The 13,884-nt window shown below is 46.5% G+C and overlaps 1 long non-coding RNA gene across 1 annotated transcript; it reads left to right on the top strand.

Moving 5' to 3' along the window:
- Positions 1-7,315: 7,315 nt before the first annotated feature.
- LOC126046992 (uncharacterized) lies at positions 7,316-11,760 on the top strand. Its single transcript, XR_007508494.1, has 3 exons — positions 7,316-9,108; positions 9,614-10,677; positions 11,307-11,760. It is a non-coding gene; the product is annotated as an uncharacterized LOC126046992 (long non-coding RNA).
- The last annotated feature ends 2,124 nt before the right edge of the window (positions 11,761-13,884 follow it).

Here is a 13,884-nt window from a genome sequence, read left to right as displayed (position 1 = left end):
AAAATGGTGACATACCTAAATCCAATTATGCAGGGGAAGATAACGAATGCCGCCTCATCAGTAAGGTGCACTGCCATCAGCAATGTCCATCCTATTTTTCTTTCTTTGCATTTCTGACAGTGACTGCAGTTTGGGGTGGAGGGTGGGGGGGGGTGGGGGGACAGGACGGAAACTATTCCGTAATAAATACTGGAAAAATGCTTTGTGCGTAAACCCATCTCTCCCTATTGTTGTAAATTTGGAGCGCTCAAGTTTATAGAAGATCTGGTTGTGCTAATTAGAATGCTGCAGCAAAACCTTCCCTGCTACTGGTACCACACTGATAAATCCCAGTGCAATTTTTAAAAAAGTGTCGATTCACTTCTTGAGTGCATCTTTTTTAAGCCATGCAATTTTTTGAAAACGCACTGGGATTTCTTTTGAAGCACATCTTGACTTTTAATAAATAGATCAAAAGTGCTTTAAAATATATCATGGCTAATTTTGCTCTCCCACAAATCCATCGCTTTTTATCACCTTTTAACTAACTCACCTTTTTCCAGAACAGAAGGGAAACGGTTCAAATCTCTCGATGGTATGTTTTTCTTTCAATTTTCCAGGCTGTCAATGTTTAGGGGAAAAATTTACCCAGGAAAAAAATCTCCCAGTATATCAGCCTTAAAAGAAAGAAGGACGGCAATGTGTTTTCTCCTGACACCTGGGCTAACTGGGCTATAATATACCTAAAGCTACCCGGTAAAATGGCAATACTGGAGCAGCTTACAGCGCACCGTGGCAATTTAGGAAACCGACTTCATATGGCTGGGTGATTCCTGTGATGAAGAGGTGCAGGACTAAAAAACAGCCCTGACAAACATCGGGAGCTAACCTGGGGTTTGTTTGCATATCAGCCTCTTGCATTTCTGCTCTTGCCTGTGGGCTCCTCGGTGCTGTTTACAGAGGAAGAGAAATACCTGCAATTCCAACTCAGATGCTTGGACCTTTAATGGCATTTGGTTAATGCTTGGCAAGTACGATACGATTTGTGAAAATCATCCTGTTGCTTAATCCTCTTCAGTGCCAAGGGTTATTAGGTAGGGATTGCAAACAAGATGAGAAATTGGAACACTTATATGTTATGGACTGGATGGGAGAATCTTCAGGTGGCTTAAAAATTTTTGAAGTTTTTTTTCTTTTAACCTGTGGTAAATTTTGGATTATCAAAACAAGTATCATAAAAAAAAATGAAGATGACCTCTAGCTGAGTAATCCTTTCACTTAAACCTTGAGAAAAATCACCGGCAAATGACAGCACAAGCTGACTACTGCCCATTGCCACAGCACCAAGCTGGGTGCACAGAATTGTGCCGGGGTTTAAGAAATAATCTGAGTTTCTTTCCCTGTGTGCGCGCCCAAGACGTATCTCCAAGGCACGCACGTTTTGCCCTCTGAAAGCTTTGTAATCTGTTACATAGTTCAAAAGTGGAGGAGAAAAAACTTTATTTCATGGAAAGGAATGAGGCAATGAGTTAAGAGCTGTCATTTTGGGCTTGCCGTCTCAGCTCTCACTGCCCAGGCTGAACAGCTTCAGGGTTTCCGAGCTGTTGCGAGCAGCATTTGCAGCTGGATATGAACTATGATAGACAGCCAATAGTTATTTCAGGAATGAGCTGCTTCTGCAGGCCGCTTTTCCAGAGGCAGTCTCTGGGAGCCCAGTTCCGACGTATGGGAGCATGCGTGTGAGAGGGGAAGGAAAAATACCAGGGAGATTGCTTCGAGGAAGCTGGATGCACGTGTTAATTTGTACTAACGGGTTTGGGAGGAGCAATGCCTGCAGCTATGGAGCTTGTGATCCACAGCGAGAAAGCCGCTTTATCAGGTGTTGAGCCACGCCGTGTCTGGCAGTATTCCGGCGTCATGTCGCTGATGAGATAGTGGTTTCCACGTACGAAGCAGACAGCAACTTTAATGGAAGATATTTTATGACAGGGAGCTTTAAACGTTATGCCGTTATCCTGTAGTTATACAATTATGATATTCTGTAACATGCAGCATGCCACAGTTGTGATGACAGTAACACGCTCCTTCTTCAACTTATAGATAAGATGTGGCAGGAACTGAGATTTCTAGGTCTCAGACACGCTTCTGAAATATCCACGGATTACCAGAGTTGCTTGATATAGGAGGAAGCCAGAGCAAAGTGCAGGAGACCTGGACTAATTGCCTGGAAATGGCAGCCCGGGGCTGGCTAAAGCCCGATCTGATTAGCATTCAGCGTCAGCGCTGGCAAACGAGGACGAACAGAAACGACCGGAGCAACGGCAAGATGAAAGGGTAGCGCTTCCTACCTGTCCTTCAAACTCTCCTCCCTAATGAACCCCTTCTGCAGCCCGCTCGCGAGACAGCTCGGCGACGGGACGTACGGCTCGGGTCTTTGGGCGACGTTGGCGCGTGGGTCGGGGAGCCTGCGGGGCGGGTGGATGCCCAATCCGCGTATCCAGCGGGCTCCGACGCCTGTCCCCTCCTTCGGGGCAGGGAAGGAGAGTTCGAGGGATGGCGGGACACGTCCCAGGCTGGCATCGCACCTGGGAGCAACCGGCCAGCAAGATCCCGGCACGCTTGGCTAAAGACGGCGTCAGAAATTGAAGAAGCCAAGCGCGAAATGCGTGGCCAGCCAAAACGGGGGTAGAGCTGTTGAAGCAGCGGGGTTTCCCCGGTTGCTGCCGGTCTCCCCAGTCTGTCTGGAGGAGGGTTTGTCAAGTGCTTTCTGTCCTAAATGCGAAGGTAAAAAACGCAGTGTCTTTCCTGAGCTATAAAATCATTTTACACAATTAGGTTTTAAATCTAATAGCTGCAGGTTTGGCTTGCTGGTAGCAGAGGCCCGTGCTTTGTGCAGAATGATTATTTATTTATTTAAAAAACAAAATCAAGGCTGTCTGTGATTTGGATCTAATTTCACATTTATTTTTCATAGTTTGTTTGCTTAGTAGCTCTGCAGTAAGACAGTGATTAGTTAAATCAGTTATACATAAATTCAAAGACTTGTTCTTCATTTTAGATGTTCAGACTTAATTGGATTTAAATCAGATTAAAAAGTGACTTCTGAGGGAAAAATACCCCCAAGCATGAAGAGATGGTTACTTTTTTTAACTTATCACGTAAATGGCAGGAGAGATTTCCATCTTTATAACGTTTATTCCCTGTTACAGCTTACAATTCTATTTAACTTTTAAAGAAAATACTTGTATATTAAAATGTTAGCAGGGCAGAGTAGGAGGAAGCCACTGACTTATCTTCCTCAAAATTAGCTGTTTTCTAGTCCAGAGTATTTTCCTCGGATTGTAACAAACTTTTAAACTTAAACGTTATGAAAGGGGGCCATTCTATGAGTTTATTAAATGTAGTAATTGCTGTGAAAATCATATAACATGAGCTGTATTAAGACCATGGAAGAGACCGTTTTTCTCCCAGGAGATGCCCTGGTAGATCCAGATAGTTTCTCCCTTGGGGTTTAAGGGACCGTGAGAGATTTATTTACAGGCTTGGGCCACGTATGTAAATATGAATTACCGAATAAGGAAAAGCAGCGTTGGAAGAGTTTGGACGAAGATGGAGTAGTTTTCAGGGCTACGGCAGTAATCTGGGATCTCCAGAAACAACGTCCGTGAACCCAGCACAGGAAGATCTTTGCAGAGGAGCAGAGCACGACTCAATCCTGACTCTCAAGCACGGTTTATGCTGTGGGGCAATAGCATTTTGCTGCCTGGCCTTTTGCCTAGTTTGCTAAATTTGAGCATTTTGAGATAGGCATTTGGACAAACAGGCCAGCTGCAGGATCAGCTGTCTGTGGCTTTCCAGGCTCCTCGTGATGCAGAAGATTGAGGACTTTATGCAAAATCCAGGTACTTAACCATATGGGAGGCAGGATGAATATATAGATTTTAGAGGACAGAGCGGAGATTTGTATTCAGATAATTCCCCATCTGGAACGATACGAGGCTGGGGAATTCAAGCCACCTCCCCCCAAAGGTGTGTGCTCTGGGGGGCTTGATGGAGAAGTGCTACTACAAAGATAAGAAAAGGCAGAAGGAATAACAACTGCTGGCGCCAAACGCCTATGCTCATCTTTCCCATCAATTATTTAGACAAGAAAGATTTACATGAAAATTAATCATTAAATTTTGAATTGCTTCTTTTCATCAATAATGAAATATCTGCACCAAATACAAACAGATAAAGAGAACAGGATAGGAAATCATCTTTAATACACAAAAGGAGAAGCAATATTTTAATGAAAATATAAAGCTCATTACTGCTTTACGATGGAGGGTTACTGTCAGTGACCTAGAATAGAAAGCTTTATATGCCAAACGTGAAACCTCCTGTTTGATCTACTCTATTTGACGTTGGCATATTTAGAATTGTGGGCTGGATTCTGCTATACTCCATAAACCGGTAATTTTTGGTGCCAAAATAATTTTCGTACGGTCAGGGAGTTGTCTTTCAAGTTCGTGCATCTAGAAGTATCGTGGTAGGCAATAAATTTCAATGTTTTAACTTTCTGAATTGTTTAAACCGATTTTGTCAAGTATATGTCTTGACAAAAGAGACTGAGTCTGAGAACTGAGCCTACAAAACCCAATTTATTTGGTCATTTTCAACTTATTGTCAATTGCTGTGATTGTATCTTTAACCTAAAACTGCCGGGGGAAGGGCTTGGTCTGCTTCTTGACGTCCCAGCTGAAACACAGCACCCTAAAACTTTAGCTTCTTTCGCCCCTACCCCCCAAGCAAATTTCGAATGCTCCTGTCCAGAAAAAAAATGTGGGAAGCATGGAAAATAAACAACCTGTACGCATAAAAATCTGCAAGTAAATGAAACGATCTCATCATTTATTTAAGTAATATGATGTTGGTGTTATATTTAGGATTTCTGAACACTTGGTGTTGAGAAAACTGCAAACTAAGTCGGATACAGCATTGACCTAGAAAGCAGGGAGACCCTGCAGTATATTCGGTAAGTACAAATGCTTTTCTAAATTCAATTACTTTTAACTTGCTGGTGGATCTTTTCAAAGGCTCGTGTGTGATAGAATCACCTCCAAAGGCGTACTGCGTCCTACATCTGTGAATATAAAGCACTAAAGAAATGGTAAGCATCGCTGTGACAAAATAACTTACATAATATGTAGAGTTACGCATTACTCGCTGCCCTGCTCCGACTCCATCGTTTAACGTTGTTTTCATTTTGATACAGGTTTGTCTTGTCATTTCCCTTCTGTGTTTCACCAGATAGGTACCTGCAGTGAATTAGAGGGAAGACAAGCATAAAGTCAATTCCACTTGCTGTAATTCCCCAGGATTTTAAAAGGGAAAGATGTTTATTTAATTTGCTTTGCAACCTATGAGCTTGTGGGGTTCATTAATTTTTCGAGAAGTAAATAAGTTCCAGTGTTTTGTTCTTGAATTTATCACTTTTTGTCTATTTCCAGTTTAGCTGGTAATTCAACCTCTGCCTCTTGCTTGAGTGAACTCTGTGAGAGACCGCATCTGGGCTTTTTCAGCTCGGGGCACAGTTGTGCAGAAAACAGGTAAAATTTTTTTTTGCCTAGTTGCTTCTGTAATTGGCACCACACGGCTTCAGGAGCACAGGTAGCACGCGGGCGCGGGTTGTGTTGGGGGCACCTTGCTGAGCATTGCACTGACACGGGCCAATGTCTGTCTTCTACCGATAACCGGGGTGGGCTTCTTGGGCATGGATGTTACTGGCCTTGCAATACTTGTATCTCCCAGCGAGTGGTATGAGGAATGCTCGTGGGCTTGCCAGCCAGACAGGCGTTGTAGCTGTGGAGAGAAGAGTGTAGCCTGCTTGTCTGCTGTCTTCTCCCAGAAGGGAAAGGCAGCTAGGTGAGGAAGTCTCATTAATGAGAACAGAAGTTCTCTTGAGGCCGCTTTAGTAGCAGCTTTTGGTGGATTGGGGTGTGGAAATGTTAGATTTAGCAGATAATCAGCCTGCATTTTTATCTCTACTTAAAATAGCAGAATCGAAGATTATCTCATCTCCATGAACTGCTGTTTTTCACTCAGTAAATTATTTTACCACCCAAAGCGGGTGCCACACAAAGAGTCGTGGTTGGGAGGCATGTAGTTATTTATCTCGGTCAAAATGTCTCCGTTAAGAAGCTATCAGTAGGACATAATAATAATAAATACATATGGCATTTGGCTAGACGAATACAAGATTGTACTAAATAGAACACATTTCTGAAAAGAATAACTGTAACTAATTAGAAATTTCCAGTTATGCTTAGAGCTGTAAGAACGTGAAATCAAATTTAATTATGCAAGGTCCCAGTTGTGCCAAAGGTGTTATAAAGAATATCTTTATGGAGACATTCAGTATAAGAAACTGGCTGGTGCTATTATTAGCATGCTCATTTGCACATTTTCCTTATATTAGTTTAAAATTTAATGATGGTGTTTGTAGGGCTAATTACCAAGAATCTGCACAGCACTCACTGGGATAGTCACCCAACAGGCATCCATTTTTGCAACACTAAGGTATCGATAACTCCAAAGTAGCTTTGACTAAATTCTTTATATTAAGTATATGTACAAACAGGTCGCTAAGAGTGGAAATACCTGCGATCACGCCCACGGCTCCCTTGTAAGCATAAACAGTGAGCGTTGTTCCTTCGTTCCTGCACGCTAGCCTGAATCCTGGCCAGCATCAGGATTTGCTACGGGGAGTTCAGCACTACGCTGAACCTACCTTGAAGATAATCACAAGGCAACCATCTCTCTTGCTACCGCTCCTCTCTCCTGCTTCACCGGATCTGTCGTGGTTTAACCCCAGCCGGCAACTAAGCACCACGCAGCCGCTCACTCACTCCCCCCCATCCAGTGGGATGGGGGAGGAAATTGGGAAAAGAAGCAAAACCTGTGGGTTGAGATAAGAACGGTTTAATAGAACAGAAAAGAAGAGACTAATAATGATAATGATAACACTAATAGAATGACAACAGCAATAATGAAAGGATTGGAATGGACAAATGATGCGCAGGGCAATTGCTCACCACCCGCCGACCGACACCCAGCCAGTCCCCGAGCTGCGATTCCCTGCCCCCCCCCCCCCCCCCCCACTTCCCAGTTCCTAAACTAGATGGGACGTCCCATGGTATGGAATACCCCGTTGGCCAGTTTGGGTCAAGTGCCCTGCCTGTTCCCCCTTCCAACTTCTTGTGTCCCTCCAGCTTTCTCGCTGGCTGGGGATGAGAAGCTGAAAACTCCTTGACTTTAGTCTAAACACTACTGAGCACCAACTGAAAACATCCGTGTTCTCAACATTCTTCGCATACCGAACTCAAAACATAGCACTGTACCAGCTACTGGGAAGAGAATTAACTCTATCCCAGCTGAAACCAGGACAGGATCACATTAAAGCGTTAGCCCCGGGAGCTGAAGGCGAGGCTGATCCATGATTAATAGCAGGGCGGCTGCCTGCTGCAGCAGGAGGGGGCCGGCCAGGGAGGGCTTTATCCCACTCATCTGACACGTGGCGTTTTGCAATTCTGCGGTGTCGTGGATACAGAGCCAGGGCTGAAAGCCTCGGTTTTCAGTACCTCCGATCTACCTCAGACGTACCTTAAAAGAGAAAGGAGCTGTGCTGTGGATCTCAGCCTTGACTAGCGCGGTCCTGGGCTTTGCGCTCGGCTATCTGGGAAAGGGGGAGGCAGCCGGAGAAAGGCAGCAAAGCATCGCACGAGTGTTTCTCCCAGCTGATCTGCAGGCAGTGTTGGAAAGGAAGGGGTCATTCCTGCTACCGAGAGTGACTGATGGGAACCTGGGGTGGGAGTCTGGTCTCACTACCTCAGAAACCTGCGGTGTGCGTACATCTGCAGCCGAACCGGGCACCCTAGGCTTCCCTTCTTAGTTAATGGAGGCGATTAGGTATTTTTAGGCATGCCTCGCCTGTCCTATTTTAGCTCTCTATTTTAGTACAGGATGAATTGTACGATGTCCATTAACTTTAAAGAGAGTCTAATCCGAGCAGCTCAGATGCGGACCTCTTAACTGATTTATTCGGATCGGTTCTACCGCCGTCTGCCAAGGTCTTTAAAGCACCAGGTATCTTCTAAGGCTAAAGCCGAGGCAAGCAGTGAGAGAGAGGCAGTGCAGAAAGCTCTCTTTTGCTTTGCTTTTCCCAGATAGCAGCATCTCTTCAGGTGTGACTTTGGCAGCCAAACGCTCGAGTTGGCTGCGGTCGTTTTGTACTGTCAAAAGTATTGTTGGTCCTAGTCTAGGAGCAGTGCAGTCTTCCTCTGTACAACCTCTATCCAGTTGGAAAAAAAAAAAAAGGATTTTTAGTTGCCTTCCATCTCAAACATCTGCTTTTCTGTTGACAAATTGCTCCCTCTCTCTTGCCCTATCCCTGCCCTCCTTTTTCCTTATGTCTCTCTGTCTCGACCCCTCCCGATGCAGCCAAACCTGCCAGTTCTCTGGAGCTCCTCTGAGGCTCCCGAACTTCCTTACCTTTTGCTGAATCTAAGCAAAGAGGCTCCCTGGCGTAGAGGCAGGAATATCAGCTACACCTCAATAGCGCAGCCACGCTGGGACCCGCAACAACGTGCCCCCGCACGTGTCCGCAGAGTTTGCTGTGGGCTGGAAGAGGCAGCAGGAGGGAAGGCCGGGTCATACCGACCATTTCTAAGCCCATGAAAAGAGCAGGCATTGCCCGGTGGTGGTCCACGTGCAGGGACCAGGCACAGGCAGCAAAGCGTATCCATAGGAACGAAGTACAAAGATGATGAAAGACTGGTACGTCTTGCACACCGTCATCTTCTCGTAGCCCGTGCTCTCTGCCTACTGATGCAAATAAGGGCATCCTCCGTCATTTTTCTGAAGCTGACATGAGACCGTGATGTTTTCCGCGCGGGCGGAATTCATACACAGCACATCTCTGAGCCTCTGGCTACATGGAGAACTGCACAAGCTCCTTGATGATACCCCAGGCCACGAACCACGGGTGGCTGCTGGCTGCCCATACCCTGCCTCGCAATCACCGGAACGATCAGCTGGCCGAACAGGACGGAATCTCCCAGTGGTGGTCTCCGTTATGACGGTCTCAGGGTGAGCTGGCACTAGAGGTGGGTTATATGCAGGCTGAGGGCTGAGGCATTCTTGATAAATTCGTCTGTCTGATAGAACTAGGATTGAACTTCTCATTTCCAAGCCTTGCTTGGAGCCTCAATGATGGTGCGTCTCTTCCTTCCCTTGCTCTGCAAGCTGAAGGATTGAGCTTCAGTTTATTTCATCCCTTCTCGCACCATATATAGTTGTCAGTGGCCTAAAACTCTGCTTGATTTTAAATTTTCGGTTTTTTAACAGTCTCATTTCTGGCCTGTGTCCCCCTACCAGCTGTCTAATGATGGTATAATCATGAGCTCTGAGCGCTGTCATCCCTAAACTCAGTCTTATTGAATCAAATACCTGCTCTAAACTGCAATATCTGTGTACTCACACACACAGGATGGGTTTCTACTTGCTCTCTTCCCAGCTAACGCAGTGAATCCTGGCCGGGCTGAGCAGACGGAATCCCTCTCTGTTCTGCTCACCATTTGCATTCTGTTTTCAGGCTGTCATTCGAAGACAGCCAAAGAACTTGGCCGGTACAGGCTCTTTCAAGGTTGGGATCAGCGTTTTGATGAATTGTAGAGTCTTTGGGTAGAGGGTGAACATTGACCTGCACTTCTGTCCAAGGACGTGTAGGATGCAGAGGATGCACCTTGTGCGCCTGATACTTTATAAACCTGAGTTCAAAGTGCGTGTCCAGCTCTTGTGTCAGAGCAGAGCAACGATGCAGCTCCCAGCAGGCTCCGTCTCCCTTCCACCAGGATCTTTCTCCCACAGGAGACCTCCTGCCACCACCTGAGCTTCTGCAAGCTTCTTGTTCCACTGCAAGATGATCCTGTAGGATGTCTGATAATACGGAGTGCTGATAGGTGTCCGTGTCCCAGGACCCTGATTCCCGGTCATCTTCATCAGGATAAGGAGAGAAGAGCACACACACGGCAGGTCCTAGCTATATCGGTTGCTGCACATCTGATACGTGTCCAGATACTAGGAGAACTTCTGTAAGATAGCATAAAATACGTAAAGTACAAGTTGTTTGGCACACTTAGGGAGCTCTGCCCTACAAATCGTTCCCCTTCTGCTTCTCTTGTTGCTAATGAAACAGCTGCTCTTTGGTTTCAGGCTTTAACATATTTTTAGATTCCTTTTATGCTGTTGGCCCTTTGAAATGCATGAATCGCTGTGAAAGAAAGCCAGTGTCATTGCTGTGAGGCAAGAGGAAGGCCTGTAGGTGAAGTCATGTCTGGTAATGAAAGACTGTCTCGCCCATTCATCTCCTCCCTTCCTTTATTTCTATAAAGCAACTCTGTTCCCTTGGGCACGTGGTTGCGTACCTTTTCTGCTTTTATTTGAGCATTACAGTGATATCAGGCACAGCCCTTCATTAGCACAGCTGTAGAGGCGGCGTGCTCTGCTGCGGTCTCAATACGTGGTCCTGTTCCCACCGCAGGAAAAGTGCCGGCCCGAAGTGGAAAGGGAGCTGGAGGAGCTTGGATTTCGAGGAGAGAAGCTGGAGAACAGCGCAGAAAGGAGGAAGCTGTGAATAAAATAGGGGGTCAGCGGAAGGTAGGATTTGTGTGTTGGATGAGCAGTAAAGACCTCATTTCTGTGAGCTGCGGGGTTCTAATTGGGATGTCAGACTTTGCCTTTGTGCAGTAGGGTTTCACGTGAAGGGATGTGGGTGGGCGGGTGAAGTATCATCCTCTAAATAGTCAAGTTATCCCAATGGCTCTGGATGCCAGTAGGTACCAAACCTGGAATCACTGGATCAGTGTATTCTCTGATCTGCCCAGTACGACTGGAGGTGCTAGGATTGCTGTGGTTTTAAATGTGATATAAATCATTGCATCACTTCATTAGTTGTTTGCCACCTATAATTTATTAGTTCAGCACTAAACTAACTTAGAGAAGCAGTTCCTCATGGGATTTACAGTTTGAAGGCTGAAGGCCCAGATGCGTCTCAGCTGACACTAATGAACATGCTGTGGCTAATTGAAGTGGGAAGAATCGTACCCGGTGTCTTAGTTGCGCTACTGAGCTGACTCAGTATTGACAACTTACTCGTTTCTTCAAAAGCCCAAGCCAGGCTCAGCACATTTTGGTTGATTAAAAAAAAAATTTTCTACTCCCTGACTTCACAGTTTTAGGCTTCTGAAAAATGTTTCCGAACTGATCGAACAATTTTATCCTTCCAGACAGACCTTTATTCTCATTGCTGCAGCCTTTACTGCCTTGAGGACTTCTGTTTGCTCTGCATCCCTGCACTGACACACAGTTTCACTGGAATCGAGTAATCTCCAACGTATCTGCTAAATCCTGGCTAGAGACAAGGAGTTCTCAACACAGCAGGGTTTGGTTTTCTTTTTATGGTTGAAAAATGCGGTTTGAATTCTGCGCTACAGCGAAAATCTAGCAGCAAAATGTGTGCCTCTGAGCTGTAAAGGCGGCTGCTGTTGCAGACTCATATGAGTCTCGGTTATGTACGGGGAACTTTGTACTCGGAGGAAATTATCACTAGTCTGTAACACTCTTGGTTTTCTGTTGGCTTTGTATAGGTTCCTACACTGACGAAAGTGCATTTCAAGTTGAATTTTTCAGGCCCCGTGTATGTAGTATTACATAGATTGCAAATATCTGCCGTGATTTCCCCTGTTCAGAATAAAACCGTCTATGACACCTGTAGGAGTGTTTGCATTCTTATTTGCACAGTAGATGATGAAGTCTAGAAGGCTGTAGTTTGGTAAAGAGAGCACGGTTAAGGAGTTAGACGGTTGGGAAAAATCATCCTTGCTAAGATGATTAGTACCAATTCCTACCTGCTTTTCCTGCCCTCGCTCTCAATATTTTAAGAAAATATCAGGCATTTGCTTTCACCTCACGATGCAGTTGAAAACACACGTGCAGCATTAAAACGGTGTTGGATGAATGGAAGGGAAGGCCTACTAGAAGCGATTGATGGGAGCAGCTGGAGAGATAGTGAACGCGGCCGTGATTTTTGAAATAAATAACAAACAATGGAGTTTTGTGATTTTTTTATAATCGTGTGTTCGACACTGCCCCAGCACTAAGTCTGCTTTATGTCTTTGTAGAACACTCAGCAGAGACTCTTGTTTTCGGAAATTAATCTAGGGTTTAGTGCCTCGCGTTTCTGAAGATGACACGGATGTGTGAGGAGAAATACTAATTATGTCTTTTTATTTAGCATCATCTGAGATCATTGCAGCTGCGAAGGGGTCTTCACTGTCTTTTTGCCAGCGAGATCAGTTTCTTAATGTCATTAATCTGCTCTGTGTAAATCAGTTCCTCGCAGGCTTGCTCTGCAGGCCACCAGCCTCCTGTTCATGTCTGAGCAGGGTTGATTTTGTTCCATTTTCCCTGGGCATCATACCAATATCTATGCATTTTAAGCAGTCAGCCAAATAACGGGGCGGGGAACGGAAGGCAGAAAGCAAAAAGCAGGATGATAACAGCAGCGGTGAAAACAAAAGCTGAACCGAAGGCGCAACGAACCGCTGAAACGCAGAAGAACTGGAGGCACTCGCTGACGGGAGCCAGTGGCCCAGGGCCGGTGGTTCCTAAGGGAGGGCAAAAGCCGAATGTGGGGGACAGGCTTTTGGTGCCGCCGGGTGAGGAGCTGCTGCAGGGAGAAAGCGGAGCAGCACGTTTGGGGAGCTCAGGAATGGTGCAGGGGCAGGGACCCACCCCCACGGCCATCTGCAGAGCCGAGGGGAGGAGTGGGAAGGGAAAAAAAAGCGTGTGGATGACCCAAATCCCCAAATGTGGAGCACAGCTGAAGGCCAGCGAGGCCGGTTCCTGAGTGACTTCTTAAAGCAGAGAGACCCAAGGCCCTACCTGGGCATGACTGGGGCACGTTTATCCCTCAGAAAGCCCTAAGCACAGTCAAGAGCAGGTATATGAACTGAGCTGCAGCTCAGCAGAAAAAGGGGGGGGCACACAAGGGTAGGCGTAAGCACCCACTTGCAGCACTTGTTGACCGCTACAAGCCTTGACGCATGACCGAGGCAGAAAGGGAGGACACCGAGGGGCTGGACCTGGGGACCGCACTCTTCACCTCTCGTGCCAGAAGAGGAGGAGTAGGGTTCAGTGTTTGGCTGAGCTCAGATGTGCCCTCCATTGGGCCAAGATGGCACTCCGAAGCCAACCAAGCACCAAATTGGTGCTGGGCATCACCCGTGCTGGAGGGGAAACGAAAATGGCGGCAGCGTGTTGCAGCCTGACGGTCCAACTGGGTGACCCAGTGCTGGGCCCATCAGGCTGAACGTGCTGGCCGAGTAACCCTGTGGGTAATGTGGTGTCTGCAGCTGATTGATACCCCAACCACAGGGGTCAGGTCTGGTGGAGCTCAGCTGACCCACAGGGGTAATTAATTGGTGACCCCCCCCCCCCCTCCCCCCCCGCAAGCATTTTGGGGGTAAAGGTGACCTCAAGTAACCCCATGTGTTGATTGGTGACCTCAGATGACCCCTGAGGAGAAATTGGGGGCGAACATTGACCTCAAGTAACCCCATGGGTTAATTGGTGACCTTGGATGACCCCCCCGAGCCAAAAATCGGGGGGGGGGGGGGGGGGTGTGTAAAGTTGACCTCAAGTAACCCCATATGCTAATTGCTGACCTTAGATGACCCCTGAGGAGAAATTGGGGGGTGAACATTGACCTCAAGTAACCCCATGTGTTAATTGATGACCTTGGATGACCCCTGAGCCAAAAATCTGGGAGTAAAGTTGACCTTAAGTAACCCCATTTGCTAATTG

This window comes from Accipiter gentilis, chromosome 17 (genome assembly GCF_929443795.1).
Source record: "Accipiter gentilis chromosome 17, bAccGen1.1, whole genome shotgun sequence".
NCBI lineage: Eukaryota > Metazoa > Chordata > Aves > Accipitriformes > Accipitridae > Astur > Astur gentilis.
Note: the sequence above shows the minus strand (reverse complement) of the source record. Positions and strands in the feature narration are given on the sequence as shown.